A 15,393-nucleotide genomic window follows, 5' to 3' on the forward strand; every position below is an offset into this window, starting at 1 on the left:
TTGGGGCGCCTGGGTGGCTCGTTGGTTAAGTGTCCGACTTTGGCTCAGGTCATGATCTCACAGTCTGTGGGTTCGAGCCCCGCATCGGGCTTTGTGCTGACAGCTCAGAGCCCGGAGCCTGCTTCCAATTCTGTGTCTCTCTCTCTCTCTGGCCCTCGCCTGCTCATGTTCTGTCTCTCTCTGTTGCAAAAATAAATAAAAACATTTAAAAAAACAATAATAAAAAAAATAAAAAGAATATCTTGAACGGTTAATATAGATCTGAGGCAACAGAAGAATTATATGAAGAAATGCAAGCATCTAATTAGCTAAACAAGATTAGAAAGTTTAACAAACCTCAAACTTTGATAAATCACTTTCAGACTTCCTTAATTGTAGATTCTCACTGTAAATCCTATGCTTACTCATGTCTAACTATATTTGCAATACTAAGCATTCAACTTTTAGTATTTTTGCCTGCCGTGATTATTTCACATGCATAAAATCTTGCTTGGAATGTTAAACAGTGGGTAAGTGCCATATTATGCACAGTTGTGCATACTGTAATTTTATTGCAAGAATTTTTAATTGCAAAGCCTAACTTACAGAAACTATTGTTATTAAATTGTTTTGGGAGCCATAACTGCTTAAAGGTGGTCAAGTGTAAACTAAAAGCCTTAAGTAAAGTAGCACAATTTGTATAATTTTGCATCAGTAGTTCAATAAATTTGGAATGTCATGCAAAGGCTTGCACTATTTAAAAGTAAAAAAAAAGGGGCGCCTGGATGGCTCAGTCAGTTAAGCAAGCGTCCGACTCCTGATTTTGGTTCAGGTCATGATCTCATGGGTCATGGGATTGAGCCCCACGTTTGGCTCTGTGCTGATGGCGCTAAGCCTGCTTGGGATTCTCTCTCTCTCTCTCTCTCTCTCTCTCTCTGAAATAAATAAAACTTTTAAAAAAGTAGAAATTGTCAGACTCTATAAAAAAAGTAAGTATATGTTGTCTGTGAGAAACTTGAAATATAAAGACACATAGGTCAAAATGCAGAAACTTATACCATGCAAACACTTATCATAAGAAAAATGGAGTGTCTACGTCAGAAAATGGAGACTTCAGGGCAAAGAAATTAAACTAAAGAGGGACATTTCCTAATGATAATATTAATTTTAAGACTATACTTGAATACCATGTATAGACGAAAATGTAGAACACAGGAACTCTCTTATTTGTTGGTGAGAGTGAAAAATAGTAAAACTGCTTTGGAAAACAGTTTGCTAATTTCTTATGAAGTTAACATACGCTTATTATATGACTGACAACTTCAGTCCTTTATAGATACTTTCAAGTCCTTTCTTGAAAAGAAATATGCATATGCCTGCAAAAAGACTTGTAAACAAACATTCATAGCAGTTTTACTTGCAACAGCCAAAAACCAAAAACAAGTCAAATGTCCATGTACAGGTGAAGAGATTAAAAAAAAGTGTGTTCTAATAGAATATACCTCAGCATAAAATGGAAAAAACAGGTGATATAAGCAACAACACTGATGAATCTCAAGAACATGATGTTGAGCAAAAAAAGATACAAAAGAAACATACATTCATAATAAATTATAGACAAGAAAAACAAATCTGTACTGAAAGAAAGCAGACCAATGGTCATCGGAGACAGAAGATGGGGAACTGCGAAGGTGCATGAAGAGAACGATCAACTGTCTTGGTCTGCCTGGCATACACTGGAATATTTACTCAGCCCAGGCTGTACACAGGAACACTTTTGGGGTGACGGAAATGTTCTAAATCTTGACCTGGACATGGTTATATATATTTGTCTAAGCTTATTAAACTATATACTTATAACAGCTACATTTTATGTAAATTACACCTGGATGATGTTGACTTGAAAAGTAAAACAGACCACTATGTAATTTGTGATACATTTACTACACTAAATATAACCAGATGCTTATCCTTATCCTCTGTTAAGGCCAGCATCTAAAGTGTCAGAGTAGGTACCAAACTCTACAGAATTATTTTATATATAATATATACATGGTCTTTAAGAAAGCAAAGGTATGGGGCTCCTGGGTAGTTCAGTCAGTTAAGTGTCTGACTTTGGCTCAGGTCACGATCTCCTGGTTAGGGAGTTCAAGCCCTGCTTTGGACTCTCTCCTGTTAGCATAGAGCCCACTTCAAATCCTCTGTCCCCCTCCTGCAAGCACACGTGCGCTCTCTCTCTCTCTCTCAAAATAAATATTTAAAGAAAGCAAAGGTAAGACAATCAAGAGGCATTTAAAATTTTGTGCTCAGCCTCTTAAGTCATTCATTCATTCAAAACATTTATTGAGTTCCTATCTTCAAAGAGCTGTAGGGCAGAGAGACTTCTACAATCAGCAAAGATCAGTACAACAAAATAAGCGTAGATACATGTGTGAGATGAAAGTGCTACCCTGCTCTAGAGGAAGGGGAAGGGGTTTAGGAAAGAGTTCTGGAAGGAGAGACAAGAGCTGACTCTACTTAAAGAGTCTAGGAAGCAAATGAGTCAGACACGCATTCTATGCATGATAGGTGTGAAGTGGAAAACAGCCTGATTTGGATAACAGTAACAGCTGAATAGGAACAGAGACTAAGAACTGGATAATGGAGGGACAGCAATGATACAGGCTGAAAGGTAAATGACAAATTATGAAGAGCAAAGATTCTAAAAGCATCACTATCTGCAATCAATACAATAAACACAGAGGACATTTAACTGACTATCCTATTTCTATTTGAGTATATCTTTAGGTTTTATATTCAGTTTTATTATATACAGAGTATATATTTCTACCTGATACGCTATTAGGAGTATATTTCTACCTGATTTACTCCACCTCAATTATATAGTTGGAATTTTTCAAATTATATAAACTGAGCCTTTTCATTTGATAGATTAAAAAAGAATGTTTGAGGGGCGCCTGGGTGGCGCAGTCGGTTAAGCGTCCGACTTCAGCCAGGTCACGATCTCGCGGTCCGTGAGTTCGAGCCCCGCGTCAGGCTCTGGGCTGATGGCTCAGAGCCTGGAGCCTGTTTCTGATTCTGTGTCTCCCTCTCTCTCTGCCACTCCCACATTCATGCTCTGTCTCTCTCTGTCCCAAAAATAAATAAACGTTGAAAAAAAAAATTAAAAAAAAAAAAAAGAATGTTTGAAATGAATCCTATCAACTCTTTAAAATTCCCTTGAATTTTAAAAGATAGAAAAATATTTTTCTCCAAAACTTTTAGATTAAGGACATATGGTAAGAAAAAAAATAACTCTTTCTGGGTTTCCTAAAAACTGAGTTCTGCCATGACTTAAAGGAAATGAAACTACACATAAATGTTTTATGTACTTTCTGTAAGTATGATAGTTCGCACAATTAAAAAGGGGGGGGAGGGGAGATGTTAAAAATTATCACACTACTGTTAAGAGTATATGTATTCTGTTATCTATTATTAGAATAAGACCTCTCCATTTACTGTAAAAAAACACCTTTTGTTTGGCCCACCATCCTAGATCATGACAGGTAAGGTGGTGAAAGGTTCCAAAAAATCAGAGATTAGTCGGCCACATTGGGTTGGGAATGCTGTTCATGATTAAATCAATCACTTCATTTGCACCCAGGCCCATCCACATTTGTTGTAACATTTTCCACTCATTTAGCTACATATGTACCCAGACACTGATAAATATCAAATGAGGACTTACTTATTTCTTCAAAGAAAGAAAGCCAAGAATCATCTGACTATAGTACGATAAGCAGTTCTTTCACAGCTTTATTTTTAATAGCTCAACACCAGAGGTCGCCAAACTTCAGCAGTAGAATGCTACATGTGCAGCCTTAACAGCAAGGTGAAGTAAAAGAAATCCTATTACAGTTTTTACTCTTCTGCTTAAATTCCTGCAGTGGCTTCCTACTACCTACAAGCTAATGTGGTCCGGCTATGGCCCATAGCTCCAGCCTTCTCTGTCCCAGTAAACTCCTATCCTAGTATACCCACCATTCAGAACCTTAAGTTCAAACCATAAACACGTAACAGACCCAATTTCACTAAGCGTCTTTGCCCAAATTCATGCACATGTCCTCTATTTCCTTCTAAAAGGTCCTCTAAAAAGGTGAATACCTTTCCTTGCTTCAAGATTCAGCTCAAGAGTAACTTGTCCCATGATACCTTTCCAGAGAGCACTCCCTCCAAATACAATGCTGCCTTTGTACTCTGGGTAATACTTCTGGGTAATACCCACTTTACTCCATTGCCCTCAGTTATTCCCCCCTTCCTCTTAGTCTCTGAATTCCTTGAGAGCAAGGACTCTCTGTGTTCTAGCCCAGCACCTAATAAAAACATTAGTAATAGTTAAAGTGGTATGCTCCCTGAAAGATTAAAGGGGCGCATGGCCAGGCCTATTATATAATAAAGCTTTTTAAATAAGTGGATAAAAATTGAATAACCTAGAGGCAAGAGAGATTATATGTAGCATGGCTGAACAATCAAACATCTTCACTTCTTTTCTGCAAAAAGAACTGTTTTCCAGTTTGGATAACTCTCAGGTTTGGCTGCCTACACCATAAGCTTGACAAATGTATCTAAAACTAGAAAACATGTCACTGAGCTATTCTATTTCAAACTATCAGTATTCTAATGACATTGGAATTACTACTTTACATTTGCACCCCCAGAAAACTTATGTAGATTTTATCCAATATCTGCCTCTTCCCTATAACATATGATTGAAATTTTCATATAAGAAACCCTTGTCTTTATGGTACAATGTTTCTCTCTTAGGGTTTTCTTCCAATTTCCAAAAGGCAAGGAATAAAAAGCTGTAATAGCAGTACAAATTTTTAAATTCCATTAGGAATTTCACTGAAAAGGGCAGCAAGTTGTCATGTCATTTGAACAAAACTATACGATTTGGCTAGTTTAAATTTTCAGCCTAGGGAAGGTGAACTAGTGTAGGAGGGTTCCTTTATGTCTCCATGCTCTAGTCCATTCACTCTTGTACCATCTGTCAGTTGATCAGGTGCCAGGGGGTAGATGGATAAATATGAGAAGTCATCTAGAGTCCTTTGCAAAAATATGATCAGAGTAACAACAAAGCTACCTTATCAATCAATAGTTTCATAAGTAGATGCACTCATTCTTATCTTTTTAAAAAATATCATTATTGAGATATGCTTCATATATCATGAAATTCACTCCTATATAACTCAGTGGTTTGTTAGTATATTCCCAGAGGTGTACAACAATCACTGCCATCTAATTTTATAATATGTTCTTTACCTCAAAATGAAATCCTGTACCTAAGAACAATCACTCTCATCCCCACTCCTCCCAGCTCCTGACAACCACTAATCTGTCTTTATAGATATTTATTCTGAACATTTCATACAAATGGAATCATATAACATGTGGATTTTTGTGCTTGACATTTTATCTGTTCATTAGCTGATGGACATTTAAAATGTTTCCACTTTTTGGCTATAAATAATGCTACTATAAACATGTATATACAACTTTGTACACATGTACAAACACAGGTGTGGACATGTGTTTTCAACTTTCTGAGATACAGACCTATGAATGGAATTGCCGGGTCATATGGCCATTCTATGTTTAATATTTTAAACATAGTTAACATATATAAACCATTTTTGGTTTGCACCATTTTACAATCCCACCAGCAATGCATGAGTGTTTCAATTTCTCCAGATCTTCAACACTAGCTATTGTTTGTCTTTTTATTCTGGCCATCCTAGTGAGTGTGATGTAGTATTCATTGTGGTGCTAATTTGCATTTCTCTAATGAGTAGTGATGTTAAGCATCTTGTGCTTCCTGGCCATAGGTATCTCATTAGAGAAATGTTTATTCAAACCCTTTCCCCATTTTTTATTGGGCTGTCTTTATTGTTGTTAGGAGTTCCTTATATATTCTAGATATGTCCTTTATAATATATATGATTTGTAAAAATTTTCTGCCATTTTGTGGGTTTTTAACGTTTTTGAAACACAACAGTTTTTAATTTTGATGAATTTCAATGTATCTACTTTTTCTATTATCACTTGTGCCTCCTGTCATATCTAAATAACCACTGCTTAATTGAGGGTCACAAAGATTTCCTTCTAAGAGTTTTACAGTTTTGGCTCTTGCATTTAGGTCTTTGATTGATTTTGAGTTAATTTTTATAATACGGTATGAGGTAGCAGTTCAACCTCACACTCTTTTGTGTATGGATATTCAGTTCTAAGCTCTAAAAAGACTATATTTTCCCCACTGAATTGCCTTGGAACCCCTGTCATATACCAAATGACCATAAATGTAAAGGTTTACTTCTGGACTCTCAATCCTATTTGATCTGTAGAGTTATACTTGTGTCACCATGTCCTTTTTTTTTTTTTTTTTTAAAGCATAAAATATACAACGTAGTGATTCGATGTGCATATACACTGTGAAAGGATTCCCACCATCTAGTTAAGTAACATCTCCATCATCACACATTTTTCTTTTGGTGAGAACATTTAAGTTCTACTCTCTTTCCCAATTTCAATGAAATAATACAGTGTTATCAACTATAGTTGCCATATTTTACATTAGATCCTCAGACCTTACTCATCTTACAGCTGAAAGTCTGTACCCTTTACAGCCTTTCCTCATTTTCCCCCATTCCCCAGCCCTTGGCAAATACTTCTCTACTCTCTATTTCTAGACTTAGACTTTTTTCTTTCTTTTTTTTTTTGGATTTTACATATAACTGATACCATGCAGTATTTGTCTTTCTCTGTCAGGCTTATCTCAGTTGGGATAATGCCCTCAACGTCCCTCCATGCTCTAAAATGGCAGATTTCCTTCTTTCTTATGGCCAAATACTATCCCATTGTATATGTACTTGTCTTGATAACTACAGCTACATAATAAATTTCTAAAATGGGAAGTACAATTCCTCCATTTCATTCTTCTTTTTAAAGACCGTTTTGACCCTCGTTCTTTATTTCTTGAATAAAACTTTATACTTGGAAATAAGTCTCCTCCTTCCCCCTAAAAAGGGAATATTGTTTTGCAAACTACTGAATGTAAGTAAAACAGTCATTCTTGGCTGATACATATTCACAGGCATCAAAAGACCTTTTTTTCTAGGTGAATCTCAACTGAAGTAGTATGCTCAACAAAGGAGTATAAAAATAAAAAGGGGTGGCAGGGGTGTGTTTGTGTGTGTGTGTTGGGGGTGGTATCAGAATCTGTTCATTAAAAAAAAAAAAAAGAAAAAAAAAGAAACCACTTTATTTTTTTAACTTTAAAACTAGCACACCCCCTGTGGCACCTGGGTTGCTCAGTCGGTTAAGTATCCAACTAAGCTTGGGTCATGATCTCATGGTTTGTGGGTTCGAGCCCCACGTCGGGCTCTGTGCTGACAGCTGAGAGCCTGGAGCCTGCTCCGGATTCTGTGTGTCTCTCTCTTTCTGCCCCTCCCCTCCTCAGTCTCTCTCTCAAACATAAATAAACATAGAAAAAAAAAAAAACTTAAAAAAATAGCACACCCTCTTTGAGTATGTAAACATTTTATTCACACAACATCCAACTCTTGCTTCGAGAATCACTAACACTATAGATCTTTGTAACATAATCAACCAAGATTTTTTCATGTTTTCCTTGTACCATATATATCAATAAAACACAACCTGTGTTTTATAAATATGATATAGCATTCAGTATGCTTTTATAAACTATAAACCCTCTCCATGCTTCCAGTTTCTTCATATTTTTTTCACAGCTCAGCTGTTAAGAATCATTGCTCTCAAAACTTCTAACCTTTTGCTTAAAAAGGAAACACAGAGTTCTTCTCAGTAAAAACATCAGTCTTGAAATCAGAGTCTGGACTATGAATACTGTTAACTTGACAGATTTCTCTCCCTGTCCCATCTCTCACCTGCCCCTTTACATACTTTAGAGATTATGCCAAACACAAATAATGCAACTGTGCAGAAGAATGTGCAGTTGATAAGTAAATGGTACTTTATCCCAAGAAGAGTAATCCTATGAATGGTCTTTTGACTCAGATTCTACAATAGGACTACCAGTAAATTAGTTTTGAGGTGACAATGTCATGAAACTTCATTTGTGTGAAAATATCTCTTTAAATAAAACATATACCGGCAACTTATTAAATGATCCTACACTGGTTGTTTTGGAGAAAAGTAAAAGATTTCAAATGAATGCCATTATTCTCAAGTCAAAAGATGAACCAGGTCACATTGCCAGGAAGCCACTTTCTATGCCTGGGCACACATACCCATAGTGTACAGAGATTTAGCCAACTATGAGTAAGTTACTATATAGCCAGTAAAATTTCATAGTAGTAAGTTAAAAAGGATGCTTCTTCTGGTCTATGGAAAACATTATTTAATGTAAAAAGGCAGATGAGCAGTACATTAAAATAATTACTTTAATGCCTCCTTTATCCATTCACTTACTTCAAAAATGTTTACATCATATTGTATGTGTAATACCTACACTGCAGGCGGTTACTACAAAGCATAACCATAGTTCCTTGCACTAGCTTAGGGATATTTAACCTACGGTTCCTGAATGAGCTTAGAAAGCTCAAGAATCACCTGAAATTATATGTAAAATTCTGGTATGTACGCATTTTTCTAGAGAAGAGTCCACTGCTAGGATCAGATTTTCAAAGTGGTCCATGATCCAAAAGTTATTAAAAGTTGCTGCTCTGGTCAGTAACAAACATGGAAAAATTTAAACAATAAAAAATGAATTAAGCAAATACTCTATATATTACATATTATATATATATGTATATATATATTTATACACACACACACACACAAGTAAAAGTGTATACCACAATGTATAATGGGGTGTACTTACATGTTCTGGAAAGTGGAAAAAGAAGACAGAATTAAGTTTAATATATTGTCCCTGCAGTCTGTTAACAACAAAAGAGCTCTATTACATAAGAAATTTTACCAGGTAACATAGCTTTAAACTCCAAATGCATATTAGTAAAGACACATCACGGATCCATCAAAAATCTTAGGAAAGTAAGTATTTTTCATACTTCTTAAAATCTGATTTAATTAATATCTTAAAGCTCTGAACGAGAGACTATTTGATAGAGTGTTAGGCCAGGAAAGGAGAGTGTACACACACAGATGTTGAACAAGCCATAATATGGGAATAGGATAACTGAAAATCTAAAACGTTTGCTAAACAAAGATGGTGAAAGTTAAGGTTGAGCTATACTTGAAAGCAAAGAAATCCACCATTATAACTTTGATTCCTTTAGATAAAGCACAATTAGACCTGGTCCAAAGACATCTCAAGCTGATTTGGTGTATTCATCACAACAAAATTTAGGAGCTTTTTCCTTTAGTTTGTGGTCATGTTTCTTTTTTTAACAGTAATATATGATAAATATGACTCAATTGGTTCTGGATATCAAGTTAAAATTAAGGATCATACTTTTCCCCCAGAGCTATAAAATTCTATAAGCAGAGGACACCAATTTAGCTAAAGATGAATCAGATAGAATTTTTCTATCATCTAACCTCTCCTGGATATGGTGGTGGTAATCATCATAATCATCACCATCACCATCACCATCATCACCATCTTCCCAGGATTAATGTAAGGGTTGATGTAGTAATGTATGTAAAGTGTTTAGCTCAGTGGCTGGTGCAGAGTAAAGTCTCAACGAGTGGCAGCTTTTGTGATTAGCAGTAGTTTCCCAATATTTGAAAATGCAGATTTTGAGGAACCAAGAAATCACTGATCTCTTTGTCTAAATTATATTACAACCATCAGTCAAGCTGGAAGACCAGGAAAACTGTTTAGACAAACATTTATAACAAAATGGGTTCTCTTAACTGTTTTTGTTTACTAACAAAAGATTCCAGCACAATTGAAAACATCTGTTTTCCTAGTTTCTGTGACTGCAAAAAAATAACAATTGTTTCAAAAAATCAACATCACAGAACAATAAAAAGTGAAAACCTTCTCCTTTCCCTCTTCCCTTAATCCCACTCTCCACTGCTAAATCTTTTTCCTTCTAAATCTTTCTCTACTTACAGGCATAAGAAATGAGGTCCACCTACTTAGCTATAATCCCATAATCAAAAGATTATTTGTATCTTACTGTTTCCTATTTTCAAATTTCTCAAATAATGCTTCTACTAGAGGAAAGATTGTATTAGCTCTTATCTATGGAAGAGCTACCTATGCAGATCTAAACAGTAATTATTGCTAAGAGAAATTAAACAATTTAGTAAAGTTGTTTTATAAGATAAATTAACTTTAATTGCCTTACAATAATTTTATTACTGCAAATAATTTAAGTATCTATATGTTTAATGTCATGTTTTTCTAAAAGAAATATATCCAAATTTAAAAGGCTAGCTACTAAAACTATGGAAGCCCCATTGAAATTCTATCAAGAAATAGGACTCTGACCAATTCTGCTCTAAAACTCTTCCATTAGGGAGCAATGGCCAAATTATTACAAAGCATAAGTAAACATTTATGTAATAAATAAAAGGATATCTTTAGGAACATTAATTCATTTAAAATTTGAAATTCTACACAGTAATTGGTTTCTTCCAAACTTTTAGTTTTTTGAGATATTTTTTATTTTTTAAAAATGTTTCTTTATTTTAGAGACAGAGAGACAGAACACAAGCAGGGGAGGGGCAGAGAGACAGGGAGACACAGAATCCGAAGCAGGCTCCAGGCTCTGAGCTGTCAGCACAGAGCTGGATGCAGAGCTCGAACTCACAAACTGTGAGATAATGACCTGAGTCGAAGTCAGACACTTAAACGACTGAGCCACCCAGGCGCCCCAATATTTTATTTTTTAATACTTATTTATTTTGAGAGAGACCGGTGAGGGGGAGGGGGGAGGGGAACAGGTGGGGAGAGGGAGAGGGAGAGGGAGAGAGAGAGAGAGAGAATGAATCCGAAGCAGGCTCCGCTCTGTCAGCACAGAGCCCAACACGGGGCTTGTTCTTACAAACCATAAGATCATGACCTGGTTCAAAATCAAGAGTTGGATGCTTAACCAACTCAGTCATCCAGGAGCCTCTTGTAATATTATAATCCAGAAACTGAGCTCTGCACTGAAGTTCACCTTTCCTTACTTGAAATTTATAGTTTAGAATTCGGAGGGGGATAAGAAACTCAGTAAAATTTACAGCACTTCCAGGTTCAGAGCTTCAGAGATTGCTTCAACTTCAATCCATTTGGGGAGTATGGGGTAAATTTGTCATTTATATAATGTAATAATCAAATCTTTGAGAAGCCAAAAATATCATGTAATTTCTTTTCAAGGAAATAACATATCGCATTGCCTTCGTTATGCTATTCTTTTCAAAACCAATTATGTAATTCAGAATATAATCATACAATAGAATCTATGCATTTTTAAAAGTCACTTAGTCAAAATATACTTCTTATGAGAAATGAAATGAGTTATTTAGTAAAAAAAAGTCTACAAAACAGATGGCATTTTTGTTTAAACATATATACGTCCAGAAAAGGATATCAAAATATTTATAGAAGTTGTTTTTCATGATGTGCCAGAACTGTAACTGCTTTTGTTCTTTTCTTTGTATTTGTGTGTCTGTGTATTCTCAGTCTCCTGAACTGAGCATAGAAAATACAGTATAATTATAAAACAAGTAATTGGCATTAATAAAAAACTACCTTCTCCACGTCTTCAGAAGACTCTTTTCTAAAGAACTCTACTGCTATGACTGACAGCAGAGGTGCCAAAGGACAATGCTATGTCACGGAACCTGTGTTTGTGAAACTCCTGGTAGAGATTTTCCCCAAATATTGTATTTTTTATCAGATAGCTGAAACCACATCAGATATTTTTCTTTTTTTTTTTTATTATTTATTTTTGAGAGAGAGAGAAACAGAGTGCAAGCAGGGGAGAAATAGAGAGGGAGACACAGAATCTGCAGGCACAAGGCTCTGAGCTGTCAGCACAAAGTCTGAAGTGGGGGTTGAACCCACGAACCATGAGATCATGATCTGAGCTGAAGTCAGACGCTGAACACCCCCCTCCTCCTGACAGGAGATATTTCTTGAACTTATCTTAAGTAGTATGTTAAGGAGGAATTTGACAGGGAAAAAAAATCTTAACTGAGAAGTCCTTGACAGAATTTCTCTTTTTATAAATATTTTGAAGATCCAAGCATTTCTTGATATTCAGAGATTAACTGGCATAACGAATTGCTGATTTAATGGTCCTATGTATGAAACCAACCTCGGAAAGTGTTCTTCACACTTAGAAATGATTTTTCAAGACTTTCAATTCCATTTTCCTTTATACTTTTAACTTATTTGAAGATAACATACTTGGATTTATTCTAAATATTTTATAAAACTCTTCTTATTAGAAGGTAGGGAGAGAGGAAATCTCTCTCTCTGCCCCCTTCACCGCTTGCATGCATGCACTCTCTCTCTTTCAAAAATAAACATTAAAAAAAAAGAGAGAGAAGAAGTTAGCTCAGTTTATAAAACTCTGTTACTCATGCTACAAATTACTGGCATGAGCATCTGAGTCAACAAAATTTAATAAACAACATATACAACAATCACAACTTTTCTTATTAATTCCTAGATAATTCCAAATTCATGAATGAACAATGGTCTTGCAGCTTAATTCAACTTAAATCTTTATTGAAAACTATTTTGATGCCATTGGCTAATAAAACATAACGATAAAGAAAGTCCCTATTCATTATAAAATAATGTGGCAAGTCTATCACATATAAAATATATGAAATTTGCTGTATGATTGTTCATTTTCTGCATAAACTCAAATCCTGAGAGAAGAGTATTTATTTTACTGGCGGTCAGCTACCTCCAGATACTCAAAGCAATCATAAAATTTTAAAGGGAGAAAATAGAAAAGAACAGATTTTTATAGATTCCCTAAATATCCTAAGGATTCATTACTATATTATCTCAAAAAAACTGAGAAAGGAATTGGGCACCTATAAGATCACTTTCATAGAAAATTCAAATCTATTCTTCTTTTTAAATTTTTTAAAAAATGTTTTTATTTATTTTTGAGAGAGAGGGAGTGTGTGAACACGAGCAGGGGAGGAGCAGAGAGAGAGGGAGACACAGAATCTGAAACGGGCTCCAGGCTCTGAGGCATCAGCACAGAGCCCAATGTGGGGGCTTGAACTCATGAACCACGAGATCATGACCTGAGCCGAAGATGGACACTCAACCAACTGAGCCACCTAGGCGCCCCTCAAATCTATTCTTGAAGCCCTGATTAGCAATACTGACAATATCTGTTTAAACTATAAAATGTGTTTAATAACATTTAACTTAAAGGCTAACCAACACAACTTGTTTTCTGATTTACAATTTAGATCAGGAAAACTAGAGAAGTTACATCAGAATTAGTTATGAATTTTTATGTCAATGAAACATCACGGATGTCCAATATTTAGAAAACAAATATACAAGATCAACAAGATTTTAGAGCTATATTAAACACATACACAAAACCTATACAATGCTTATTAACCTCCAGGCAGTAAGATTTAGTACATACTACTCACACATACCACAACACAATGTCTAATAATCTCAATGTAATATATAACTTCAGGTCACCAAATGGGTAGTAAACTAGTACAGGGTCTTTATGCTTAAAACTGTAAAAGGGATCAAGAAGCTGGATATTCCAAAGTGCCCCGGGATCCTAATTCCTTTATCTCATATCACCTTCAAAACATCTATAGACAGTGATCGTGGAACTACAGTAGGGTTGTGACTATGTTCCTTACATATAAATGCAAGATGACAAGACAACACATATTTCAGAGTTGGCCTACAACTACAAATTGATTAACTAACACTTAAACAAATAAGCCCTATATGAAAATGAAAAGTCTTAAATCATCAATAAATAACAAAGTAACAGTTTCTACTAAAATCTATTAAATAAGCACAAACCAATACTAGGTGAAAAATGAATTAAAAGGACCATAATGGTGGTGATAAGAAAAGCTCTAGATACAAAGATTTATAAGATATGATGGCAAGCATGAGACAGGGACTTATTACAGAAGGCCACTTAGCTTCATGACTAATTTCATTTGTATCGTATATGAACTGAAATTAATGACAAACAGAATAAATCATCACAAGATTCTAAACTATAATCCATAGGAAAATGACATAATTCTAATAAGCTAAACATAAATGACAAATAGAATAGCAATATGCCCAGAGAATTATAGTATGGTGAGCTCAAGTACATCAAGTGAAAACCTGGGGATAAAAGAAATGCTGAATGACTGCACTATAGTATGGTCGAACTAAGGCCCAAACTCTTGTTTTTGTGGTCTATGAACTAAGAACTGATTTTACAAATAATCATTTTGATGACACAGATATCAATTTGATGATAGGGAATACTAACTTTTAACTCCAATGAAAAGAAATGTTATAGCCCTGCCTCAAAAGAACTCCGTTCCTCTAAAAGAACTCCATTCCTCTAATTAGTAGCCTTGTATTACAAAAAAAAAAAAAAAAAACTATACTCAATTATTAATATATTTTGATGTTCCTTGATGAAAAACTTGAAGAAATTTGTTTTCTCTTGTTGCCTATCTCTATGACATCCTTAAGCCCTCCAAAGAAAAAGTTTGCCAAACCCTGTATTGGAATATTAATTTGAATAATGGGGAATGGGCTTTTCTGAAACAAAAAAGACCAAATTATTTGAACTCAGATCTGAGTGTAATGTGAGAATCAGAAAGGAAGCAGATCTGCTGAACAAAGGTTAAAATTTAATGTGGAACTGAAAGATGGTTACCCAAAAAAGACTGCATATACCACAGAGGTTTCAGGTGTAAATCATAAAAAATATGGATAGTTAAGATTCTTGATCACACAGTAGTCTCTTCAACCATACTCACAAAATCACCTTATCAAAAGTAACATATTTTTATAGAATGAAATCCAAGGATTTTTAAGTAACAATCATAGTTCTGTGAACAACTGGTAAAAGCTACTGAGGAGTTATGGCTCAGCAAATAAAAACTAAATTCAAGCTATCTAGATACAAAGCAGATGGGATTCCAAAGTAGTGATTTGATATTGGAAGTCTTTAAGGAAACACTGCAAATCCATCCTGTCAGGAATGTAAGTAAGATGGTTCTTTCACTGATTGGAGAGTTGAACTACAAGACCCCTGGGGAGATTTTCAATTTTAGATTTTTAAGAAATATTTAGAAAATCAAGACTAAAACCCAAAAGACAGCAGGTACTGCTGCTTTGAACAAACTGTAACCTTAGAATGAAGCTATCTAGTGGTGTAAATATATAGACACTAGATTTTTTTTAAAGGGGGTGGG

General features: G+C 35.1%; 1 protein-coding gene across 3 annotated transcripts in view; it reads right to left on the bottom strand.

Annotated features, from left to right (window-relative positions):
- GSK3B (glycogen synthase kinase 3 beta) overlaps positions 1-15,393 on the bottom strand; it is a 199,032-nt gene that overhangs the window by 50,795 nt on the left and 132,844 nt on the right. The window lies entirely within an intron of this gene.

The sequence above is a fragment of the Leopardus geoffroyi genome, chromosome C2, assembly GCF_018350155.1.
Source record: "Leopardus geoffroyi isolate Oge1 chromosome C2, O.geoffroyi_Oge1_pat1.0, whole genome shotgun sequence".
NCBI lineage: Eukaryota > Metazoa > Chordata > Mammalia > Carnivora > Felidae > Leopardus > Leopardus geoffroyi.